This window comes from Lathyrus oleraceus, chromosome 6 (genome assembly GCF_024323335.1).
Source record: "Lathyrus oleraceus cultivar Zhongwan6 chromosome 6, CAAS_Psat_ZW6_1.0, whole genome shotgun sequence".
Lineage (NCBI taxonomy): Eukaryota > Viridiplantae > Streptophyta > Magnoliopsida > Fabales > Fabaceae > Lathyrus > Lathyrus oleraceus.
Window position 1 is genome coordinate 65,175,432 of NC_066584.1, and position 9,530 is coordinate 65,184,961.

Genomic DNA, 9,530 nt, shown 5'->3' on the forward strand with positions numbered 1-9,530 from the left:
TGAAGAATTGCTAATTATATGGGGTGTAACCCAAAATTCTTGACCTTTGGGACCTTGGTTTAAGAAGTCCACGTCATGATATTCATATGTGCATTCAAAACCCTAATTTCTTACTTTACTATTCATTGACCTGAGCTTTCATATATGCATCTAAACCCTAATTTTTAGGGCCCATCTGAACCATAATTGTTGAACATGTCATGAAAGGCATATTTTTATTTAAAATCAAGTCATATTCATTCAATATCCTTTCTTATATTACACGTCACCATGTACGTTTTCATTAAGTCCATTTTACATTCAAGAAATCCATATTCTAACCTACATTTGACTTTGGTCAACTAGTTCACCAAAGTCAACCATCTTCCCTAAAGTCCTTAAGCCATCATCTTGATATTTAAGCTTTGGTATCCTTGATCATATCCATTAGGTCACCAAGCATATGCCATGTATTTCGATTCAATACAAATCCTTTTAACACAAAATCCACAAGGTATTTCATTTTGTTTTTTTAAAACATGAATGGATTCCAATTAACCTCAAGGCATAACATTTGTTGTTCATATCCCCTGGCACTAGTTTAAGATATAGTTATACATTAATCCATAATTCAATACACCATTTAATAAACAATCAACTTGTCCATAATCCAACATTCAAAGAAAGAATAACATAACATTCAATTAACTTTCAATAAATATCCAAACATTCAATAGCATCCCATAACACATTCATTCATAATTAACTCCATACAACATTCAATACAATAAACACATTCAATTCAAATTCCATAAACCACGCACAATTCCAATCCAATTCATTATATTCCATGACAATTGTTTACTACAGTCCAAGCATCAATCCCCAAATTCCCAATTTGATTCCAACGAGTCCTTATCACAAGCAGCTCATAGCATAAAGCTCACTTCAACATTGCAACCTGCAAAAATAACTCCATAACTCAATCCCACAATTCACATTCATACAGCACAACATAATTCACATACACATCCGAGCAATTAAAAAAAACTCATAACAGAAAAAATCAGCAAAGCAATTACAACCTGCAGAGTTTTGTTTAACAGAACACAAACCTGGATCTCCTTCATTCAACCTGCAGAACTCCTTTTCAGCGCAAGAAAAACTCTTCATAACACAGCAGAAAAGTCATGACAGAAACTCATATAACCCTGCGAATTTCATTTTAACATAACAAATTAGAGTCCACCATAACTAACACAAGCGACATGCGTAGAATCATTTACACTAACTGAATTGCAAACTAACTAACCTAAATCTAACCAAATGATTAAATGGTGAACTAACCTAAAGATTCTCATATTTAACAGAGTTTTCACTCTATTAAATCGAGATGGTATTTAAGCTCTTTTCGCTGCAATTTTTGAAGAGGCTATCATTTTGCATTATATTAGATTTTTGTTTCACTGCAAATTCTCAGAGGCCCATTCATTTGTTCAGATTTTCATTTCACTCCTGATATGGCTCTGATTCATTCTCCAAACTTCGATTCTTACTCCCTGATATCCTCACAATCCTCTCTCTCAATTCATAGCACAAAGTTGAAGAATTCATGAGAAGAGGAAGAAGTGTACATCAAGTTAAAGCACAACAAAGAAGAGAGAAAACTCGATACTTTTTTTTTTCGGAGAGCCACCGTGTCGGAGCTCTAATCCGGTAAGTTTTTCTTCCATCTCTGGCATCAATAAAACATGTTATTGCTTCGTTCATCCCCGATTCTCTCCGAAGCGGCGCACAAACATGGTTACGACTTGACAACGGATGTGGACCAAAATTGTTGAAGGCGAATGGTGAACTCAAATTGGAATAGGGATTCAGTGACAAGGATTATGCTCTGATTTGTATTTGATTGCTGATGTTTTTCGTATGGATTTATGAACATTCGAATTGAGATGAGAGATGGATAAGTGCGTGGAATCGAAACAAGGAGAGAAATTCATACGTTGCTGCTGAGTTTTTATGCTGATGAGTGAATATGTTTTTACCTGGACTTGTGTGATGGATTGTGTGAAGCTTGGGCTTAAGGCCCAAGCGTTCTATTTACACCTCCCTCATCATTCTGCATACCCCTGCCTTCATGTTATTTAAGTCCACTTATCATTTTTAATTTCAATTATTAGTTGTTGTTAATTGATTTTTGATCATTTCTTGATCTCATATTTTTGTGTTATATAAGATATTTTGTCAATTTTATCATGTAATACCATATTAAATTTAATTAGCATTGATTAGTTTTAATTAAATTTTGATGAAACTTTGATTGTTAATTCCATATTAATCAATATTTTTGCATAATACCATGTTACCCCTAGGATTTAGAAAGTTCATAATATGCATGTTTCTTTAGCTTAGGATTTGTGTAGATGTAACTGGTACAAATTGACTGATCCATTCATTAGGTTGTGTATATAACTCAACTAAATTGTTCATTCTCATTGTTTGTGTTGCTCAAATTTACCTTGATCACTTGATAGGGCAAGTCCCTTGTGTTCAAGTTGTACTGGAACTCAGAAACTCAAGAACTCAAGATCTGAATTCAAATTTGAAATTCTGGCGTAGTCAGAATTCAAATTTGAAATTCTGGCGTAGTCAGAATTCAGATGTTCTACTCCAAGTCATGACATCTGATCCAACATTGTAACTAATACAGCAAGACAGTTATACAAATTAAATCCCTGTACTCAAGCACGCTTTCACAGTAGTCACGACATCTGCTACTGTATTACCTTAGAATGGAAGAACACCTAGTTCTGTCCTTCTTGTACAACGACACAGCAGAGATCAAACACCATACTTACTTCTGTTGTGTTTGGACAGTTATCAGCATGATATATCAATATTGATTTGCACATCACCTGTTACTGTATTCCAATTTGCTGGCTTAGTACTCCTGTTTCCTAAACTAAAAGTCAAACAAGGTAACCTAATTTACACACATTAGGGAGCTGACAAATAGGCTATTTGTTAGGTTCATTAATAGTAGGTTAGTTGTTATTTTCCTGGATTTTAGCTCAGCTGTTGGATTCCTTAAATTAGCCTGAGAAAAATGCTGAAACAGAAAAACTAATTATCCTACAATTTAGCACCAACTGTCAGGTGTGAATGTCACAACATTTAGTTTGACACTCAGAACATATACCTCATGCTGATTCTGTTATGTTCCTGAAAACAGAATGTGCTCACTTTACTATACTGTGAAAGACTAAACAGTCTCTACTTCAGTATCAGCCTACACATACAACTATCAAGACATCTAGTTTGACAGTTTCACTATGATCCTTTGGCCAGGTTTGTTATCCTCTTGAAGACCAGACTAAATACTGAACTGAAATCAACATGCCTATTATTCAGTATGTGTTGTTAATGATGAATGTCAAAACATTCTGATTGACATTCAAACAGAAGGCTATGTATCAGGTCTGTCATTAACTTGATAAGCAGACTGAATTACAACCTGAGTTATGGCAGACAGGATTATAACATGCAGAAGGAAAACAAACACAGAAAATTGTTTACCCAATTCGGTCCAACATGACCTACATCTGGGGGCTACCAAGCCAGGAAGAAGATCCACTATCAGCAGTATTAATTCAGAGTTAAACTCCCCCGTTTACAACTCTTCACTTAATCCCTACCTAATGCAATCTATATCTAGGAACTCCTAGATAGAAACCTCCAGTTTCCATTCCTATCACTACAAATACAATGTAATGTTAAACAACTTGAACTTACTTCACAGCTTCGTTCAAGCACATAATCACTCTTGCCTACAAGCTTTGAGTTACAAATACTCTCAGCTTTGAACACTGAGAAACACATGGTAACCTTCCCACAAGTTGGGAGGTTTACCTCACACACACCCCTAATTTTTCATTCTAAGAGGCTTACAAAAACTAGGTTACAATATGCTATTTATAACCTAATCACCCAACTGGATTTGGGCCTTCAGAAATCACAGCAAACTTGTTCTTTGCTGTTACAAAGTCAGCAGAAACTTTCTTCTACAATCAAGGTCTTCAATCCTAAAATCTCTCCATATATATCTCCTTATTTTGAGCCTATATATATTCTGATTGAGTCTTTAAGACCTCCACATGGGAGTTAGGATATTCACCAAATATCCTCACTAATCCCAGAATATATACTGAATTAATTAATTCAGTTTTCTACACATGTGCGATGTCACAGACATGATGTCGTGACATCGTACATGACATGTTGGTCCAGATGTTGAACTTCTTCAACACAACATATTAAAACAATAGAGATGATTACATTATTTGTTTTACAAAATTAATGCCAATCCCAAGGTATTAACAATCTTCCCCTTTGGAAAATTTTAGCTAAAACAAATAAGCCTCTGTCATTATCTCCACCACCACAAACACCAAAGTTGGTGTACATGAGGAAGTAGAGGTACAAGGTGCAACTGCATCACAACCCTTCCCCTCAACTGGAGAGCTTCCTGAAGAGTATGTACTGCTGAGTACATAGATAATGTAACTCAGATCACAAGACACAGTTGTCTTCTTAACTCAGATCACAAGGCACAAGTGATATTCCCAGTTGGTGGCTTTTGTGCCTGACGCCAACTTCTGTTTGTTACCACAGCTTGCTTGCTTCTGGTACATTCTAAGGACCTTATTTCTCTCCCCCTTTTTAGCTAAACATTTACAAATGAACCCTTCACAAAACCAGATCCAGACGCAGTTTGCCCAAACCTTGACATCTCCCATGGTTTAGAGGGAAGGAATGTTTCTCTTGTGAGAAGAGGAGTGCTGATACATCCTTTAAATAGTCCAGCCCGTGCTTAGGAATTTACGGTAGGAATAAATGCTTGGTCAAGATTCATTAATATTTTCTAAGAAACAGTCAGAGAATCACCAACAAAATCTCAGACTATCTTTGAATACCTTTTGTAGCTCTTGACTGTTTCTTTTCCAAAACAGCAGTTCCAGTGCATGAAGACTATTCCCTATATGCAGTCAGTCACGTTGCACGTGATGTCTTAACATTCAACGTGGCTTTTGTCTGCATTCTTCAATTATTCTTCCTCTCAACATTTCCTAAGACCACTTTCGTACCTCCAGTAGAAACTTGACATCAGGCACCACTAAAGCCAAAATCACAAACACCAGTAGATGGTTACTCCCCCTGTACCACACAACTGTAACAATCAGGCTTATTCTAATTTATCAAAATTAGACACACCACATCCATATTTCCTCATGACTTTACTTTAAGGTTCAGAAGGAAATAACAATATTATCCAAGGCAATGTCATGACATCCGGTCAGACATTCTTCTGCTCCCTCAGCCTTGACACACATCACATCAACCCACTAACTAACAAGGTGCCATACCTTGTCCTCTGAGTACTCATCAACCACAAGCTTGATGATTACTTGCAGCACAAAGACAGAACTCCCCCTGTCATGAACAACCAACTCTCCTCTTGAAACTTGGAGATCACACATGACCATATCCAACACCCCAAGGTTGGACCTTCACATACTTCCTGATTCAAAGAGAACCCATACCACTTGATGAATGGAAAACATAAGACGCATCTTCATGTCTTCAAGAGCACACCCTCTGTTCAACCCTCTTGGCTGAACACATCCACACTCTGTGTCAATCTCTCTTCTAACCAGAACATAAAACCACTTCACAAAATGTTCTAACATTAGTTAGGACATCCTCACAACATAACAAGGAACACCATCTGATAATCTTCAGATATCACTGAGTCACCAGCTTAATCCAAAAGAACCAGACACAAATTGGGACATATACATTCTCATCCAATTACAAGAGATAATCTTCCATAGATAGCTTAGAACTCCTACCACAAGCTCCAAGAGATGAATAGAAAAACATCTCCTTTTGTCTTCAACTTACTACTTTTCTGCTCAAAAGTAATTTGTTTCAGACTTTCCTCAAGAATAATCAGCTGCCAAACGTTGATTATCTTGATCCTTCGAACTCACTTCTGAGATAGACCAAATGCCACTGGTTGATTACCTCCTTCACGAATCCTCATATGAAAAAGTCAAATGCCACTTTTTGACCTCTCCAAGTTTATCAGACTTCTCCCAAAGATATGCTGACCTTCCAAGTGAGACTTGAGCTTCAAGCTACATGTTAAACAGAACTTAGATTCTCTAAGACATGAACATGTAACATCTTCTCCATCCAGCAACTCCAAAGAACTGCAATGAGAACAACCGTTTTGAAGTACCCAATCTACAACTCTGTAGACCCTTCTATCTTAAGTTGATGTGCCACTTCACCAACTAAGATTCTGATGTTGAACCAAATGTCATAACATTGTGCTTTAACATCTAGCTGTTGAATTCAGCTCCTTCTTCTGTCACTTGAAAGAACTTCCTCCCTTCACAGAACAAGAGTTCAATGCTCTCATAGACTTGATTGTGGAACCAAGTTTGAGTAAACAACCTCCATCCTGCAGGTTTGCAGTTAAGTCATCCAAGCTCACACCTTGATGAATCCCTGCTTCTTCTCCAAAGACATCAGACATTCTGATGCATGAGTCTTCAGAAGGACCAGTTAGAAACTATCCCTTCAGCTATGCCAAGGATTCCACTTCCTAAAGCAAGGTTGTTTCCATGACGTCAAGAATGCTGCCACTTGTTCTTAACTCCACAGTGTGCATTAGCCAATGCACTTCCTTACCTAGATCAGAAATACACTGATCCAAGTAACTACCATCAAGACTATGATGTCTTCTTCTTCTTGTACACACCAAGGCTAAACATGTTTCTTGCCAGGAAACCTTTTCAGAGATCATACGCTTTTGCTGCCACCAAAGAGATAGATCATAAACCAATGTACTATCCTTCCTGTGATTCTGCACAGGGTCTTGAAGAAGAGATGTTCCAACATCTTTAAGAACATCAGTTATCTTGAGCTCCAAGGATAATCAATTAGATACTTGTACTTGGCACATGAGGGGAAACATATCCAACACCCTAAAGTTGGACCTTCACATACTTCCTGATTCAAAGAGAACCCAAACCACTTGATGAATGGAAAACATAAGACGCATCTTCATGTCTTCAAGAGCACACCCTCTGTTCAACCCTCTTGGCTGAACACATCCACACTCTGTGTCAATCTCTCTTCTAACCAGAACAGAAAACCAATTCACAAAATGTTCTAACATTAGTTAGGACATCCTCACAACATAACAAGGAACACCATCTGATAATCTTCAGATATCACTGAGTCACCAGCTTAATCCAAAAGAAACCAGACACAAATTGGGACATATACATTCTCATCCCATTACAAGAGATAATCTTCCATAGATAGCTTAGAACTTCTACCACAAGCTCCAAGGGATGAATAGAAAAAACATTTCCTTTTGTCTTCAACTTACTACTTTTCTGCTCAAAAGTAATTTGTCTCAGACTTTCCTCAAGAATAATCAGCTGCCATATGTTGATTATCTTGATCCTTCGAACTCACTTTTGAGATAGACCAAATGCCACTGGTTGATTACCTCCTTCATGAATCCTCATATGAAAAAGTCAAATGCCACTTTTTAACCTCTCCACGTTTATCAGACTTCTCCCAAAGATATTCTGACCTTCCAAGTGAGACTTGAACTTCAAGCTTTTGAAGTACCCAATCTACACCTCTGTAGATCCTTCTATCTTAAGTTGATGTGCCACTTCACCAATTAAGATTCTGATGTTGAACCAAATGTCACAATATTGTGCTTTAACATCTAGCTGTTGAATTCAGCTCCTTCTTCTGTCACTTGAAAGAACTTCCTCCCTTCACAAAACAAGAGTTCAATGCTCTCATAGACTTGATTGTGGAACCAAGTTTGAGTAAACAATCTCCATCCTACAGGTTTGCAGTTAAATCATCCAAGCTCACACCTTGATGAATCCCTGCTTCTTCTCCAAAGACATCAGACACTCTGATGCATGAGTCTTCAGAAGGACCAGTTAGAAACTAACCCTTCAGCTATACCAAGGATTCCACTTCCTAAAGCAAGGTTGTTTCCATGATGTTAAGAATGCTGCCACTTATTCTTAACTTCTCAGTGTGCATTAGTCAATGCACTTCCTTACCTATATCAGAAATAAACTGATCCAAGTAACCATCACCAAGACTATGATGTCTTCTTCTTCTTGTACACATCAAGTCTGAACATGTTTCTTGCCAGGAAACCTTTTCAGAGATCATATGTTGTTGCTGCCACCAAAGAGATAGATCATAAGCAAATGCACTATCCTTCCTATGATTCTGCACAGAGTCTTGAGGAAGAGATGTTCCAACATCTTTTAGGACATCAGTTATCTTGAATTCCAAGGATAATCAATCAAATACTTGTACTTGGCACAAGTAGACATTGATCTTAAATCTTTTCCCAGACACTTTTATCATAAGAATACTTTGAAAATAATCTTATTGTGTCAACATCTTCTGCTTGCAAGTACCTCAACAGTTTTGAGAATCTTTCCAGATTCGATTCACCCTTAGGAATGAGAGAGATGAATCCTTCCTTGCACATGTGTCACACAACACCCAGAACCATGTGATACAGGTCAACAGCCAACCAGACCTTAGGCTGACCAAACGTGAGGAGGTTAACCAAAACTCCCCCTCAAATTAACAATCATGGAAACTTCACACCAATATCCATGCATTGTACATACACCATCCCTACCCGTGGCACCTAACTCTAAGAGTTAAACCTAGACATACTCCAATCACACCAATCAGGCTCTAGAGAACAGCTATCCACCCCTGATCAATCTACAGGAGTAGGACAAGCAGCAGGAAATTGCACAATGTCACATCTCAGCCAGCTCCACTTCTAGAGACCAGACCTCTACATGTGACCTTCTTGAGCATACACACATTTGACCCTACCCTTGTCAACTTAGCACACACAGATGTCTCCTCTTCCAGGTCAGGAGTAGGTTCCAAACAAGGTCTCCCTTTGTTTGACACTTAAAAGCATCTGCTCTTCAACCAGTAGCTGCATACGTGTTGAACAACATGTTCTAACATCACATAGAACATTAGTTCCACCTCCTTGAAACAAACTTTCCTTGAAATTCTTCAAGGTCTTCATATACATTACCCAAAAGAGTAAAGGAATAAGTGATCAGTTGATTCTTACCATCCTGAAGTGAGAGAGTCATGATGAGTGGTCTCGAGGAGACACAAGTATCTTTGACATCTTCAATAGATTCTGATGAACTCTTGAACACAGCAGTCTTTCAGCCACATGAGGGGAAACTACATCGAAGTTTGAGTTTTGTCAAGTATTATGCAGCGGAAATCATAATACAACTCAACCTATGAACACACACTTCACCAGATCAGCCTCCATGACCATACCAAGTTTGAATGTGATTCAATACTGGCACAGCTGTCCCACACAAAGGCCAATTGCCAACCTCCAGAAACAGGTACACACCATTCCCGTCATGAACAGTCCATCCACC

The 9,530-nt window shown here is 37.9% G+C and overlaps 1 long non-coding RNA gene across 1 annotated transcript; it reads right to left on the reverse strand.

The window, feature by feature from the left end:
* Positions 1–655: 655 nt before the first annotated feature.
* Positions 656–2,021, reverse strand: LOC127092103 (uncharacterized). Its single transcript, XR_007792108.1, has 3 exons — positions 1,327–2,021; positions 1,095–1,190; positions 656–940 (listed from the first exon to the last, which is right to left on the reverse strand). It is a non-coding gene; the product is annotated as an uncharacterized LOC127092103 (long non-coding RNA).
* Positions 2,022–9,530: the final 7,509 nt, after the last annotated feature.